The 17,765-nt window shown below is 34.5% G+C and overlaps 1 protein-coding gene and 1 long non-coding RNA gene across 3 annotated transcripts in view; one reads left to right on the top strand and one right to left on the bottom strand.

Annotated features, from left to right (window-relative positions):
* Positions 1–17,765, top strand: part of LOC106687902 (uncharacterized) — a 641,896-nt gene that overhangs the window by 510,834 nt on the left and 113,297 nt on the right. The window lies entirely within an intron of this gene.
* Positions 4,686–6,746, bottom strand: LOC106687917 (uncharacterized). The gene is made up of 2 exons (XR_010842680.1): positions 6,562–6,746; positions 4,686–5,211 (listed from the first exon to the last, which is right to left on the bottom strand). It is a non-coding gene; the product is annotated as an uncharacterized lncRNA (long non-coding RNA).

Below are 17,765 nucleotides of genomic sequence, written 5' to 3'. Positions count from 1 at the left end.
CGGTCAGCAAAGAACAACATAAATAAACAAAACCATATTTATTTATTTTATGCCGACGTCTCGACCTGAGTTTTAGGTCTTCATCAGGGGTTATGGCGTAGAGAAGGTAGGCCTGCAACTGATTGATGTATAACACAATCATATATACTCATATACATCAATCAGTTGCAGGCCTACCTTCTACGCCATAACCCCTGATGAAGACCTGAAACTCAGGTCAAAACGTCGGGATAAAATAAATAAATATGGTTTTGTTTATTTATGTTGTTCTTTGCAGACCGCACCCCCCGACAAACTTCTCCAATTAATAAAGTATATATACCTGTTTTTACCCATAACAGTTGTCGTAACCAGCGAATGCCACTGAATCTATGTATGCAATCATCTGATAAATGAATATTCTTTGGGTTTTTTTTCTTTTTTTTTTTAAACTGAATTATTGAATAAGGACTGTAGAAAGTTATTTTATATCACCAAATTTACATTAAAAAATTTAGAGAACGCATAATAAACAAAAAAATGTGAATATATATTAATATTTTAAAAAAATTTAAAAACCGCTTAAACGTATAAAAATGTTATTGGAAGTATGTAAAATTAAAGAATAAATAAGTAAATAAATTTATGTACTTTAATTATTTTGGTAATAAAAAAAAAAACTAAAGGAATGTAAAAATCCTTAATGGCAGCAAAACCCTGAACGATCGTAGTTGGTGGAATCTAGGAAAGTACTAAACACGGTTCGGGACAATCTAAGGTAAAAGGGACGTGTCAGAGCTCTCCCTCACCTCTCCGAAAAGTGACCTCTCTTCACTATAGCTTATCCTAATTGGTGCTCCGAAGCCACCATGGATTGAATATCGTATAACAATAATGTGTTATCAGCTCCAGTCAATGTGTTACAATGAAATTGTAATGTATGAAACATAAACACACAATGAAAGTACAGACTTAATTTCCTGTATTTTGTCTAAGAAATAATCATTCTCTAATTTAATCTATTGACATATCGCACTAGTATTTCTAAAGTGACATAAGTCTAAAACTTACATTTCTGGAAATGTGACACTCTTGCCTATGGAGGAGGAATAGCATTAAGGCAGCAAGAGTGACACAAGTGCCCACTGGCGGACAAGCTCTGAAGCTAGGTTGATACAGTTTTGATGATTCATAAAGATATATTTACCAATTTCTTTCATAGTCATAACTCAAAAACACCGACTTTTGAGTTGTGTCACTTTAGAAATACTAGTGCGATATATTGTTATATTTTTCTATTGACTGACAGATATTTTATTTTGTTTCAGGTAAAAAAGAATCCAATATCCATGTGAAATATCATCTAAGGTAGGGATTGGCAATTTTATTTTTATGCACTCCACGTTTTGCTACACATAGAAGGATTTCTTAGATTAGGTTCATAAATCAGGATTGTTAGAAACAGTTGTATAGCACTTTAAACTGGTTTTAGCGCGGAATGTACTGCTTGGGTGTCTTTCTTGATGCAGAAGAGGCTTTTGATCGAGTCTGGCACCCGGGACTGCTTTGCAAACTCCGTAAATTCCTACCTCCTACATATTTTCTCATCATCCGTTCCTTTCTTACTAATAGATTATTCCAAGTAAACCACAATGGTTCCTAGTCATCCCTCTATTTTCAAACCGCTGGTGTTCCTCAAGGTAGTATCCTCGGTCCCGTCCTCCACACCGTCTATACAGCTGACATCCCAACAACTCCTAACACTATCCTTACCACGTATGCTGATGACACATGTGTGCTCACAGTTAATAATAACCCTTTGATTGCATCCCAAACCCTCCAATCCCATATCAAACCCTCGAAAAATGGTGTCGAAATTGGAGGATAAAAATAAAAACAAATCACATTTACTCTTCGTCGTAAACCTCCCGACTGCCTTACAGTATACTTTAATAATGAGGCTCTTACCCATGTAGAACATATTCGTTATTTTGGACTACACCTTGACAAACGACTAACCTGGAATCTTACACAAGACTGAAAAGACAGGAAACTGCACGCAGATTCCGACTATTACAGCACTTACTAGACAAACGGTCTAAACTTCCAACTCATTACAAAAGACTGATCTACATGACAATAATAAGGCCCATCTGGACATACAGAGTTGAACTTTGGAGCTCCACTAAACCTTCGAATTCCTCTCTTATCCAATCCTTACAATCCAAAATCCTTCGTAAAGTCCTCAATTCTCCTTATTTTGTTACTAATAAAACCATCCATAAAGACCTAAATGTTCCCTATGTAACCAATCTAACCCGAACCCGATATCATTCCTTCCATTATAAACTCTCTAACCACCCAAACCCACTAGTTTCTAACCTTGCTTCCTCTTCTACTCCTGGCAATCCTCCCAAGCGCCTGAAAAGAATATGGACTCGTGACCTTATATTGTAAAATGTTTTAGAGTTCTACTACTGGGTAGTTTCTCTACTTGCTGTATCATATCGTTACGATCTTACTTCAAATTTACTTGATGTATTTTTTATACAGTTGTAAATATCAATAAATAAATAAAATAAAGAATTTTAGTATTTACCTTTCTTAAAACGTAAAACCACAAATTTTGTTAGGCCTTTTTTTCATGCTCGATTATAAAGATTCATTCTTAAAAAAAAATTAAACAAAAAAGTTGTAGAACATGTAGACCTGGGATGTGGAAAGGCACTGTTCTCCTGGTCGACGTGCTCCCCGAGGGTAGGGGTTTAGTCACTGTCTAAACCCAATCATTCATCACACGAAGAGAGGTCCCATCCCACACGTGACAACGCAGACGGGTAGTAAGCGCCGGAGTGCTCCCCTGCACACAGTGGATCTTAGAACCTACTTTAAAATGCCCTTTAGGCAAAGAAAGGACTCCTGTATATAATATGTATACATATCATGTTTAAAATAATAAAATTTAGAAGGGTGAGAAAAAAAAGAAAAAGAAAAAAAGTAGAGCATGTATTATTATTTAATTTTTTATCATTTTTCTTTTTGTGCTATACTATAAGTATTTTTATTTCATATTTTTCTATCGTAATTAAATTTCATCGTATTTAAATATTTTAAGGAGTTTCGGTTATTGCTTTTATCAGCTTTTCTTGAATATTTCTAAAATAATAATTACTTAATGGTTGATGGGGTATTTCATAATGTTTATTTATTTTTTAAAATGATGTATATATAAATTTATATGACTATATTTATCAAGATAGATAATCATTTCCGGGCAACGCTCCCTTCTAAACCCCTTTTAAGCGACTCATAGAATATTAGATAAATCGAGTAACATTAAAAAAGTGACTAACATTGGAAAACCGATTAGAAAAAAGTGGCTGAAATTAGGAAAAAGTAGAAACCTAACCTCTCCACCCTAGTCGATTGACTTGAATAATATTGGTTGATGTTCATGTCTCAATCTCCCAAGAGACCATAACACCAAAAGTAGTAGAAGGGATTCCTGGGCCAACCCGTCCCGCTTCACTTAGAATAATACTACAAAGATATTTTATGGGTTTTAAAGTCTTAGCGTAACAAACAAACAAAAGTAATAATAATTAGTACATGATGAAAAAATAAAAATCGCAATAAATTAACTTTTAGGTCTTTACTAATTAACTTTCACAGAATGATAATAATTAAACATTTACAGAATTACTTCAGCAGATTTTATAAAGTTCTATTGGAACTGGATGGATGGAAATGAATAAAATGAACGAAATTTGAAGGTAGGGAGGTTACTGGAGTGACGGATGGAATTCCGTAGGGAGGTGGTTCTGATAAGGAAGGATCTGTCAAAAACTGCTCAGTAGATCGAGGGATATAAGTCTGTAGGCCGAGAACGTTTGTGGGATTGAGCTGTCGAATTTAGGGAGTTCTGTGATGTATGATGGGCGGTGGGATTCGATAACTGGGTGGAACAAGGGTGCCTGGAAATACTTAAAGGGTAAAACCACTCTTCATGAAATGGGAAGATATTGGCGTCATCCCGAAGGTGAATCCCACAGGACAATTTACTAATCATTTTCTTTTTGCCCCCCCCTCCAGTGACAACAGTAGTCAAAGTGGGGGAATATTTTGAATGTTTCATTACTTTTTCTATTAATAATTATTTAAATTGTGTTTGATTTAAGTGGCATCTATTGTGTTAGTGAATCTAAGCAAGAATATAGGGTTTCATCTTGTGATGATTTCATTGATTTAAACGAATTTGGACATTCGGAATTCAACCAAATAATTGTACAAGACAAATTTTTCCAAGTCACATATCCTATATAAACGAAAGAATCTTTAAAAAAAAGTTTAGAGGAGTAGGACATATAAATTTACCGGAATATAAAGAGTACATCGCTACTTTCCTTGAATAGTAGCACATACAAGAAAACATGTTTTTGTTTTTGAGGTCTTCCGTAAATTTTACCGTAGACTGGAGTTTACTACTCTTAATATTTTTAGGAACGTCTTAAGAAAGTAACCGCAGTATACGGTGATATTTTGGAATACGTCCAATTCTACGTACATTCAAGCATGCGATTTTTGTCAAATGTGCCTATATTCAAGCATGTAGTATATCATATACATTGGATATATATCATAGTCACTGGATTTAGTTATGAATAGATGATAGAATCTAATTTAAAATAAATACTTGTAAAAGACAGTTATAAGAAATTGTGAAATGTTATTTATTCCTAGCTATTTACCATACACCCCAAGCCAACTATTTAATACAATCACAAAATAGCCGAATATCGCCAACAGCAATACCCGGGTAACGATGTAGAATGTAGCTTGCCAATACCATTCTTCCAAGAGCAACAAAATGTAGCCTACTCCGGCCATCACCGCGTAGATTATGAACAGCAACAGCTGAACGATGACGGCAACGAAGAGGAAATCTTTCTGACTCTTCGCGGCGAAGGCAACGATGACTAAGACGGCTGATATTATGAAGACCACGTGGAGGATGATCCACGCGAAGTAAGCCCATTTGGCCGGATAGTAGGCGATCCCGTATTGGTCATGCCTGTGGCCGAAGATGTACTCCCAGCTCTGGTAGCCGACGAAGAGGAAGGGCAGAAAGAATTCGAGGATGGCAATGATGAGCGAGCCGACCCGGAGGCTCACGGCCCAAAAAGCTTTTTCAACATGAGGCAAGAATTCCACGTCTGGGCGTTCATCAGTGTTCTGCAAAATAACACATCTTTAGCCAAGTAGTAACCATGTTCAATTATTTATTAATTCTTGGACACTTTTTTTTTTTTTTAGAATAATATTACAGGAACAAAAACAAGCGAGGCTTTATTGCCTAAGCGTAAAATGTATAATTACTAAATATTTGTTTTTTTTTAAATTTATTCATTGTTATTTACAACTGCATACAAATATATACAATAAGTAAATTTGCTGTTAGTGATAAAATAACATTATATAAACATGTGGAGAATCTACCCATTGATAGAATACCAATAACATTTCTAGAGAAGATCTCGAGGCCATCTTCTTTTCAGACGACTAGGAGGATCATTAGGTAATGAAGAAGCCTGGTTTGAAACAAGTGGGTTAGCGTGGTTGGGAAGCTTATCATGGAAAGGTATCTGGTTCTGGCAATAGCGGCAACATACAGAACATTAAGGTACTAATGGATGACTTGATTTGTGACAAAGTAAAGAGCATTAAGCATTTTGGACTGTAGGGATTGGATTCGGGAGGAATTCGATGGTTTAGTGGAGCCCAAAAGCTCAACTCCGTGTGTCCAGATAGGCCTTATTATAGTCATGTAGATCAGTCTTTTATAATGAGTTGCAAGTTTAGACCGTTTATCTAGTAAACGTTGTAATAGTCAGAATCGACGAGTAGTTTCCTTCTTTTCAGTCTTGTATGAGGATTTTATGTCAGTAATTTATCCAGATTTGATTCAAGGAAGGGGAAAGTGGAATGTCATTAAATGATACTGTAGGGCAGGAAATCATAGCTTTATGACGAAGTGTAAAAGTGGTTTGATGGGAATTTATTTTATTTCCCTAGTTTTTACAGCATTCCTCAAGAGTATTGGTATTAGAGGGTTTAGGATACAATTGATGGGTCAATATTGCAATGATTGCACCCATTTGTCATCGGCAAACGTGGTGTGGGCAGTGTTGATTTGTCAGCAGGGTTCTGGAGTGGCCATACTGGATTGCAATTACATAGGAATGAGGATCTGATAAGGAAAGATGTGTTGAAATTTTGGATTTTTATAGGAGCCCTTGTAGCTGAGCAAATTGAGGTGTCACTATAGTAGCCTGAGGCATGCAATGGTGCCAGTTCCATTCTGGCCTGGTTGTGTTGAATTATTTCGTGACGGTCCAACGGAATGAAAAAATGACCGTCCACACTGGTTAAAATCGGTTGGTTACCTCTGAGATAACCCTCCACCTTTCCTTTTTTGTTTGTCAAAAATGATTTTAGGGGTAAAACAAAAAAGTCCAACTTTATTTCGATTATGTATACTTAGAAATAAAATAGTGAATATTGGATTGTAAAAAAACTGCTCACCATCTTTCTTCTTTTCCTAACGATAGTAAGATTAGTTCTTCATTGCCAACGAAGAATTACTAATATTTATAAACATATTAGTTGAACAAAACATCATAGTCGAAGGTTTCTTATCCATTTAATTCTTCATTTATAATATTAATTAAATACCACAACATAAAAGTAACGTTATACTATAGCTGAGTAATTAACCATATGATAATTTGAAATTACATACTTGCATACCTTTTACAAAGAATAGGCAACTTAAAAATCTTCCTTATTCATAACATAGTGAAATATAGGATTAGGTCTTCAGTAATTGGAAAAAGTACTCACTAATTTTGTACTTGCTATGTAAGGAACACTTCGATGAAGACTCGTTCGTGAATGACAAATTATGAAAGCCTTCTGAATGTTCGAAAACATAAAAATAATCCTTCCATTTGAGCATGAAGGGGACATTCCCTAGCGTTGCCATAACCTAGCAAAACAAATTTGATTATATCAGTTCGCATAAGTAGCAATCATTATAATCACATGTATATTTATAGCGAGCTATATCCCAACATCTTCTCCTTCTACAACCATATGGTGTCGGGGGACCCTGGATCAATTTCTTAAAATTTCTCTCTCCTTTCCTGCTTCTAGACTTCACCAATAATTTTTTTTTTTATTCATTTATTTATACTTACAACTGTATAAAAATACAACAAGTAAATTTGATCATAATGACAATGATATGATACAGGATGTAGAGAAACTACCCAGTAGTAGAACTCTAAAAACAGTTTACAATATAAGGTCACGAGGCCATCTTCTTTTCAGGCGCCTAGAAGGATTGCCAGAAATGGAAGAGGAAGCAAGCTTAGAAACTAGTGGGTTTGGATGGTTAGGGAGTTTATAATGGAAGGAATGATATAGGGTTCGGATTAGATTGTTACATAGGGAACATTTAGGTCTTTATGGATGGTTTTATTAGTAACAAAATAAGGAGAATTGAGGATTTTACGAAGGATTTTGGATTGAAAAGATTGGATACAAGAGGAATTCGAAGGTTTAGTGGAGCCCCAAAGCTCAACTCCGTATGTCCATATGGGCCTTATTATTGTCATGTAGATTAGTCTTTTGTAATGAGTTGGAAGTTTAGACCGTTTGTCTAGTAGGTGCTGTAATAGTCGGAATCTCCGTGTAGTTTCCTGTCTTTTCAGTCTTGCGTGAGGATTCCAGGTTAGTCGTTTGTCAAGATGTAGTCCAAGATAACGAATCTGTTCTACAGGGGTAAGAGCCACATTATTAAAGTATACTGTAGGGCAGTCGTCAGTTTTACGACGAAGAGTAAATGTGATTTGTTGGGATTTATTTTTATCCTCCAATTTCAACACCATTCTTCGAGGATTGTGATATGGGACTGGAGAGTTTTCACTAAGAGTGAAGTTTTTTTCCCAGATGAGATATGAGGTCCTCCCTCTTATTCCTCGGTCGTCCCCGTGGTCGTTTTCTCTCTTCCTCTGCCTCATAGCATCTCCTGTCTTCAAATAAATCTCACCAATGAGGTCTGCTTTTAGTTCTGTTCTTGTAACCCAGAGGAGCAATATCTAATATATTTATTTCTACCTCGTTATCTGGATCATTCTCTCATATTATCTTCTGATCCTTTCCGTTTTCTTTCATCTCTTGGTCTGTTAAAGCTATTTCTGTTGATGGCTTAATAGAGTTATTATTTACTTCTATCATACCCCTGCTTCCTTCACTCCGCACACTATAGTATCTTGGGCCATACATTTTTTTCTTGCTGGAATCTATTCTGAACCAGAAGTTGTCTGGAATCGTACCCCTTACCTTTCTCCCAAATCTTGGGACAAAAATCACAAAAGTATTAGGTAATATAATTTGGTGATTTTTGTTAGACTAGAGTACTAAATATTTTCCATATGCTTTTATTTTGTCGTTTACATTGTTATACGACCGAACGCCTCATTTCCCTTCAACTTGACTTCGTGGAGTGAGGCCTTTTATCTCAAACTAGGATATGCGTACTGAATAGTCCTATCTCAACTTGTAATGCTGTAGAACTTTTTTTAAAACACTATGACAATATGAACCTGTAGCCGTAAACCTATGGAAGTACTGGAAAGGAACTGCTCAGTGACGCGAAATTTACTAGTTTACTTTGTATCACTTCCTCTGAAATGCAATGGGACCTCGCATGTCGAGTCGTCGATTGATTTCAGTTTCTAGTTTCTCGAGTGACCAACATTTTGCGGGTGGGTGGGAGGGTAGGGGTGAAAAACAAATATAGTGTAACCTGGGTAATCCGAACTAATTGCTGCACGGTGGTGTTTGGATTACTGAAAATTTAGGATTTTAAGAAGTATTAGGAAGAATGGTATAAAAAAATCCAACAATATGAATGACTATTTTTTTTTTTTTACATATTTTATTGGCAATTCGCCAGTTTGTTTTAAAAATTAATCTTTTTTATACAAGTCGGTTATTATTTTTTTTTTTTTGCTGGGACTTCTGCAGAAACTTCCTTCTTCTGAGAAGACGATGTAAGAGAAGGACTTGCTAACACAGTATATCATTCCCTATTGCACACATCAGTGATTCTTTTCTTTTCTTTACGCCAGGAAGGATTACTGGAGTATTCGGAGTACCGAGGTTCAGATTATCGAAATTACAAAACTAATATATATTTGAAAATTACATATTACTACATTAGTATTGAAAAGGGTTCAGTAGTTCGAAAGTTCGCGTGAATTATTTCGAAATTCTCTATAATTTGAAAATTAGGTCATATATGAAAAACTTTCTTATCGTAGTTTAGTTTATAAAGAAAGTAAAAATCAATTTGCCAATAAAACCACTAAGTAGTATTGAGAAAAGCAGTGCTAAATACTTAAAACAGTGATCCCTAACTTGGACAATTAGGAAGGACCTGAACAAGTTTCATCAACTGGGAGACAAAAAGGCCTTTAGAGAAGCAATTGGACCAATCAGAAGACTCGTCTCTTTAATTAGACGGGGCTGACAGTCATCGCACCAATAGCTTGCCTTCTCTTATCGTTTCCGAATTATCCAAATAGTCCTTCTATCTATTCACTAATATCTATTCTATCTGAGTGCTCTTTGTTGTTTATTTCTTCATTGGCATACAAATTATAAGATATTTAATTCTTTATATATGTATACACATATCATGGTTTTAAAAAAAATGTCTTTCTTTTTTTTCGAATTGTTAATCGTTCGACAATCCGACGTCTTGCTGGCAATATAGATTAGATATTTTCAAATGCCCATCGGAAAATGTCTTATTGCAGTCAAAGCAGTGCATGCTACAAGGTGGTCTCCATCCATTCTCTCATGGTTGCACTGTACAGACGTAAAATCCTGAGCCAAGCCGATCTTGTGGAGATGATTCTGCAGATAATGGTAGAGTAAGCAGGCTATCTGTAAGATATCTGTATCTCTTCTTGGGAGATCAGATTTTTTCTTTTTCTTTCTAACCTCCTGAAAAAATAAGAACAAGCAAGTTATAATATACAAATGAGAATGTATGCACATATGTTGGCAAATTATAACATCTTGTTTCGGCAGTATAGCATTATAAGATAGGTTGCCGGGTCCGCTGGAGGCGGTGTCACCGATGATGGCATGTGTTTGCCTGTAGCTTACTAGGAATTGGGAGGGGCAATTCCTGCTGGTGTTATTGAGTGATGACTTCAGGCTGAAAAGCCAGAAGTCCCTCCCGAGGCGAGAGCATCGACCAGGGGAAACAGTGCTCTGCCACCTCCCAGGTCTTGGTGGAGGGGTGAGGGAGATCAACTGGGAATGGGTTTTCTATTTAGCCCTTGTATCTTTCCCCCTCCATATATACAAAAGTATTCTGAGACCAGCACTACTATATGCGGCACCATTGTTTACCCACATATCAGATGGAATCCAGCGCCTTCTTCAAACTTTTCAGGATTCGATGTTGAGGAAAATCGTGCGCACAACATCGTGGAGGAGGAAGAGACCACCGGAGCTGCATCAATTGTTGGAGTTGCCCACTGTACCGGAGTTCATCAAGCGACGACACATCAAATTTTTCGATTCACTTCAGTACTGTACGAATCCGTTATTCAACACGTTAAAACCTGCCCCCCCCCCTCCGGTGCGTTGGCAACACACTACGTAAGGTCACGTCGTATTAGGATTAAGTTTTTATCAGATTTGAGTTTGTTAAATTCAGAAATAATGTGTGCCCCAACACATTATACACTTTTATAAATTCTGACAACAAAAATAATACACTCCAAAAGACTCCTTAGAATGTAGATGTTCTACAGAAAATGGAGAAAGTTCATTGTTTATAAATACGCCATTCAAATTTTGAAGGGGTTATGAAGAAAAAAAAACCAATAAGCCAGTATGTTACAGCAGTTCAAGCATGTTAGATCTTATTCCTTCTTCTCTTTTTTGACAGCGAAGTTAGTTGTTACCATTTAAGTTACCGTCTTATCTCTTTATCTACATATTAATTGATATCAATGTTTCAATAGTGTTTAATTAATACATATATATACATTCTCAAATGTAGCAATAGCGAAACATTGCTCGGTCTGTTAGTAAATATATAGTTTCTATATAAAAATGGCAACGAACATAGCGTGGTTAATCGACTTTTTATTAAATGGGGGATACGATTAACAATTCAGAGACAATTGCTCCAGCTATTTACAACGAACAAGTGATAAGTAAATATAGCTAGTAAAAGTAATCCGCTGAGGAGGACGACGAATCCTGTTGACAATGTCACCAGGAACACCAACGTCACTATTGCTACCATATTGATAATAAATGCCATAAGATAGATTATTATAACGGCGAACTTGATGATCGTTGCGACGAAGAGTAAAATCTGTTTCTCCGTGAAGTATACGACAATGATGAAAACTCCAGCAATTGCCATCAAGACGTGACAGGTAGCCAAGCCGTCGAAAATGAAGTCTCCCCAGCAATCTTCGCCCTCAAAACAGAACTTCATCACGAAGGGGTATAGAGTGATGGCGGTAGGCAATATCATGTCCAAGATGGCGATCACCAGCGAACCCATAGGCAGCTCCATTAGGCAGAAGTAATCCTCGAACGTCGGCAAGAAGTTGATGGTAGGCATCGCTTCGACCTGCAACAGAATAGGATATATTTCTATGCAGCTCGAGGCAAGAACTACATCAACTTTTAATTTTTAATTTTTTTTTGTTTTATTGATAATCACAACTATATTTACATAAAAATACATCCAATAAATTTTATTTAATATCATAATGAAATTGGAGGATAAAAATAAATCCCAACAAATCACATTTACTTTTCGTCGTAAACCGACTGCCCTACAGTATACTTTAATAATGTGGCTCTTACCCCTGTAGAACAGATTCGTTATCTTGGACTAAATCTTGACAAACGACTAACCTGGAATCCTCACACAAGACTGAAAAGACAGGAAACTGCACGTCGATTTCGACTATTACAGCACTTACTAGACAAACGGTCTAAACTTCCAACTCATTACAAAAGACTGATCTACATGACAATAATAAGGCCCATCTGGGCATACGGAGTTGAACTTTGGGGCTCCACTAAACCTTCGAATTCCTCTCGTATCCAATCTTTACAATCCAAAATCCTTCGTAAAATCCTCAATGCTCCTTATTTTGTTACTAATAAAACCATCCATAAAGACCTAAATGTTCCTTATGTAACCGATCTAGCCCGAACCCGATATTATTCTTTTCATAATAAACTCCCTAACCACCCAAATCCACTAGTTTCTAACCTTGCTTCCTCTTCCATTCCTCGCAATCCTCCGAGGCGCCTGAAAAGAAGATGGCCTCGTGACCTTATATTGTAAACTGTTAGAGTTCTACTACTAGGTAGTTTCTCTACATCCTGTATCATATCATTATGTCATTATGATCAAATTTACTTGTTGTATTTTTTATACAGTTGTAAATATCAATAAATAAATAAATTTAAAAAAAATATCATAATGGTGTAATACAGGCAAGTAGAGAAACACCCATTGGTAGGTCTCCAGTAATATGTCTACATGCGAAGGTCTCGATGGCATCTTCTTTACTGACGTCTCGGATTGTCAGGAATGAAAGAGGAATCAAGGTAGGTTGGGTGGTTAAGGAGTTTATTATGGAAGGATTGGAATTTAGGTCTCATTAGATCGGTTATATATGAAACATTAAGATTTTCATGCATCATTTTATTTGTAATAAAGTATGGAACATTCAGGATTCTAGGAGGACTTAGAATTGGATTCGAAGTTTAGTGGTGCACCAAAGCTCATCTACATATTTCCATATACGCTTTATTACAATCATGTAGACCAGTCTTTAGTTAAGGGTTGAAAGTTTATACCATTCGTCTGGTAAGTACTGTAATAGTCGGAATCGACGTGCAGTTTCCAGACTTTTCAGTCTTTTTTTGCGAATTCCAGGTCAGTCGTTTGTCCAGAAGTAGCCCAAGTTTGTGAATCTACTTTTAATATTTACTACGCTTTGTAGTGCCTCAATGGTTCCAAACTAGTGGTTCTCGAGAAAGCAATCGAGGTCAACATACATTTTGTGTTGGGCTCAATTTAAAAACCGTTTTATATCTAATGTTTCCTAATGTTTGTGTGTTAGATGAAAGGGTAACGGAAAAATGTTCAATAAAAGTGCCTCAAAATGCACTTGCGAACTAATTTCTGGTAGGAAGAGTCCAGGACTGGAAAATTTCGGATAGGAAGCAGATTCTTAAATAACAAAAAATTTTTAGTAAAATAAATGGAATTTAGTCCGACCCATTTATTTGAGCCAACAGTTCGCCTCACGTTGCAGGGCTTCGTCAGGGCTAAAAAAACAAAACACTTAACCTAAGTAAAAAAAGTAACTGGAAAAATTACAAGAGTATACAATGAAACATAAAAAGTTTTTTAAATAAGAAAAATCAAAGGTTATAAAAAATAAAGGAAAACGGTAATAGTAACAGATAAAGTGTAGAAATATTAAATAAAGTACAAATTAAGAGATGAAAAAGGATAAGAATAAAATCAAATGAAAATGAACGAGACAGAATTCATACCTGTTTTGACGGAAGTCAAAGTCAGAGTGAACCGTTTGTATTAGGAGGAGTGGGGATAGCAGTTAAATACGTCAAGTCATTTGAAAATAATTTTAAAGGAAACAGTGTAAACAATATTAAAATTAGGTAAACAATAAATGAAAATATACATAATAAAGGGGGAGAAGAAATCTTAAAAAAAAAAATTAAAATTTACATGAATAGAAAAACAAAGAAGAAATAAATTTAAAATAATGGGATACAATAAATACAAATAATTAAGAAAGACAATATAAGAGCGAAACTTTAGCTCAAATATAAATAGTACATAATATTACTATTTGAGTTTAATTTGACTGCACCCGGTCCAAATTCCATTTATTGTAAGACACAGTCAATCAGCAATCTTCCGGTATGAAACAATTTTTTGGTCTTAACCTTCAAAAATTTTGGAAAAGAAGAAGGAATGAGGAGCTGATGTAGCTCTTTGGCAAACCCAACCTCGTGGCATTAGTGAAAAGAGCTCGTATAAGATGAATAGCACATGTAGAGAGGATACCCAAGAAGATACTACCGAAACTGGATGGAAAACGGATAAGAGGAAATCTTCCGGGTCAGATGGCTGGGCGATGCAGACGAGGATCTAATTCAGTTGAATGTTCAAAGAGGGAGGGAGAGAGCAATATGTGGATAGCTTCATCGTATCACAATAATAATAATAATAATAACAATAATAATAATAATAATAATAATCTTCAAAAAAAAAAAAAAAACTTTAACGGGTTGAAACATACCAATAATATTTTGATTAAATATGCCATAACAACGTAATTATAAACATCCGGGACAATGTTAAAATGAACTTTATAAATCTATTTTACGTTGGTTTTTTTTTATTAGAATAACTCATTTCTAATTCATAATCACTTCATTTATCATTATAATAACACTAATTAACCACTATAAAATGAATTAATTAACCACTATAAAATGAATTAATTAACCACTATAAAATGAATTAATTAACCACTATAAAATGAAAGATTTATTATTTATTTATTTTAACAAGAGGACATCAACTAAATCAAACCACGACAATGATAATTCAAAACTTCTTTATAAGGAAAGGTCCTTCCCACTTTATTGAGTCTGGATGTACCACAGGAGGACTCCCAAATCCAAAGGGTTGACCCACGGCTACAGTAACAGAAAAAATAATTATCTACAATAGGCGGATTGGAACCGTAGTTCATTGAGTTAGCAGTTCAGCGCCTTACTGTCTTACCCCGAATCATTTAAATACATCGAAAATTGGAACAGGAGAATATTCGCGGATTCGCTAAAATATTTGAAGGCAGTATATAAATTCTTATCTTACATTATCCGAAAAAGAAGTGAAATCACTTGAAGAAATTCATTGATGAAAAATAAATCGCGAAAAAAAGAGAACATGAATTTGATTTAGGAGAACTACAAATTTTAGTGGCAAATGTTAAAACGAAAAAAATAATTTTTTTTAGTAATAATAAAATTTAATTTATTAGCGACCATTCGATAATATTTAGGAAAAAAGATATTTAAAAAAAATATTAATTGAATGATTTTTATGCGATTAGCCACAATTAGAATTGAAATAATCCAGCAGGTCGCCATAAATAATCGATTTTAAGATAATCTGAGTGGCGGTCGAAGAAATACAGAAATATCAGAACAACTATTTATTAGTAACCAAAAAATAAAAAGGGCTCCATGAGGGCTAAATCCTGAATGATTGAAAGTGGATTTTTTTTTTTACTCTCCATCTTTCAGGATTAAGTCTTGATGAAACCCTACAAAGTGGAGCGAAACGTTGGGTACTAACCTCACTTGATCCCCACTCAGACCATCTTCCTGTGGTCTACTCACTATCGTTCTAATATATAGCTATTTAATGTGATAATTTATCTATGAACGGAATACCCACATTATGTAATGCCCTTAATACCTTTCAGTCGAAATAATTTCTGGGAGAAATGTCTGAATAACAGTGAATCATAATTAAATATAAAAAAAAAAATGGTGATAAAACATATTTTATGATTCATAAAAAATGATAAATAAAATAGGATTACACCAAAAAACGATTCATAAACCAACTCCCAGTTACTGACAGTTAAAGGAGCAGTGACCTACATCTTGTGAAATCCAACCTCAACCCGAAGACTCAAGCCCATGCTGCTGCAGGACATTCTCTTATAAATTCTATAGTTATCAATTCTATTATTGACATAACTTCTATATTATTTCAAATTAACTTGTTGTTTTTTCCCCATTAGAGGGCAATAGTTTGTTTTGTTAAGTCTAATAATGTTTTGTTGTGAACTTTACTTTTCTCTCTTATCAAGGATTATTATTTGTATCTGTTTATTTTATCATATATTTTTTTTTATAATGTTGTATATAGTTAGGGGTGTCTTTTATACGAGACTATACCTCCCATAATGAAGTGATAAAAAAAAAATTAACTGTTGTATCAACTAAGTAAAGCTCACTAGGCTATTCAGGTATTAATTTAAAAAAAATAGAACATGAATTTGAATTTAATGAGTGTGAATTTACGCGTTTTAAGTGGATATTTTAACTATGAAACAAAATGTACTTACTTTTTTTGTTTAAAATAGTATACCTTAGTCCCGGTTTTTCTCTTCCACCAAACTACAAACTACAGAAGTGCTTTTATAATTTTCAATTATTACCTCTAAACTATCACCATCATGTGATCTATTTAAATGAAATCAACAGCTGTTTAATATCGATTATTTCCAATCATTACTGATCCATCGTTCAAATTTGAACTAAATAATTCATCATTAAATAAAATCGAGCCAGTTCTTGTATTTATCGTCTTAATTAATATCAGTTTTATAGCATTAAGATAAACAATAATATAGGATTTTTCCATTAATGTGAATTCGCGCATGCGCATTATCACATTCGAAAATTAGTTCAAACTTACTTCAAAAATATTTTTTAAAATAATTTTTCAAAACCATCACATGTTCTAATTAAATATAAGCAACAGCTGTTTGGTTCAAATTCTTTCACATCACTTTTTTTTTTAATAATTTATTTATTGTTATTTACAACTGTATAAAAATATATACAAGTAAATTTGCTGTAGGTGACATAGTTACATGATGCGAACATGTGGAGAATCTACCCACTGATATAACTCCAATAACATTTCTAGAGGGGAAGATCTCAAGACCATCTTCTTTTCAGACGCCTAGAAGGATTATTAGGTAATGAAGGAGAAGCCAGGTTAGAAACAAGTGGATTTGGGTGGTTGGGAAGTTTTCATTATGGGACATTGAGGTCCTGATGGATGACTTGATTTTCAGATCATAAATTGATCTTTTGTTCAAGTATAAATATTAATGCCATATATATTCATATATTTATTATTAAATTATTGGACTTCTTTAAAATATTCAAGAAATAAAAAATTACAATATTTGTGAATTATTACTTGTTTTCTAAAATTATAATAATTATATGGACCACTGGTCTTAATGTAGATTCCCGCTTGCGCATTATCACCATTCCTTACTGAATTTTTTTCTAATATCAAACAATTACCGTCATATGATCTAATTAAAAATAGTAACAGCTGTTTTGTACCATTTGTTTCATATTATTACTGCATCTTTTTCCAAATATAATTTTTTTAAGTTCATGGCTAGAAAGAAGAAAAAGAAATGCTTTATTCATCCATGCTGCCCAAATACACCGGGTAGCCACATTACACAGCATACTGATCAATCCGTGATCGGACATATATATATTACATATTTTTATATGGCATAATATAATAGAAAGATAACATATCTGTAAAAGGGAGCGGTTCTTTCTTTGTACACAATAAATGTATTTATTAGTTAACCGATAAATTTCGTGAAATGGGAAGGTTTAAAAATATCAAATCCCCGGAATCTCAGATTCCATCCAGATTTTGTTCCAAAATCACATCTGACAGGCCGTAGAACCGTGATCGATGGAACAGACATTATGTTACTCAAATGGATGTTCAAAAACATCCATGTATTTTGGTTAATGTATTGCAAGCCACGATATTTTAAAAACAT

The sequence above is a fragment of the Halyomorpha halys genome, unplaced genomic scaffold (genome assembly GCF_000696795.3).
Source record: "Halyomorpha halys isolate HHAL.00 unplaced genomic scaffold, Hhal_1.1 Scaffold40.1, whole genome shotgun sequence".
In the NCBI taxonomy this organism is placed as follows: domain Eukaryota; kingdom Metazoa; phylum Arthropoda; class Insecta; order Hemiptera; family Pentatomidae; genus Halyomorpha; species Halyomorpha halys.
This window is presented reverse-complemented; position numbering and strand designations above follow the sequence as displayed.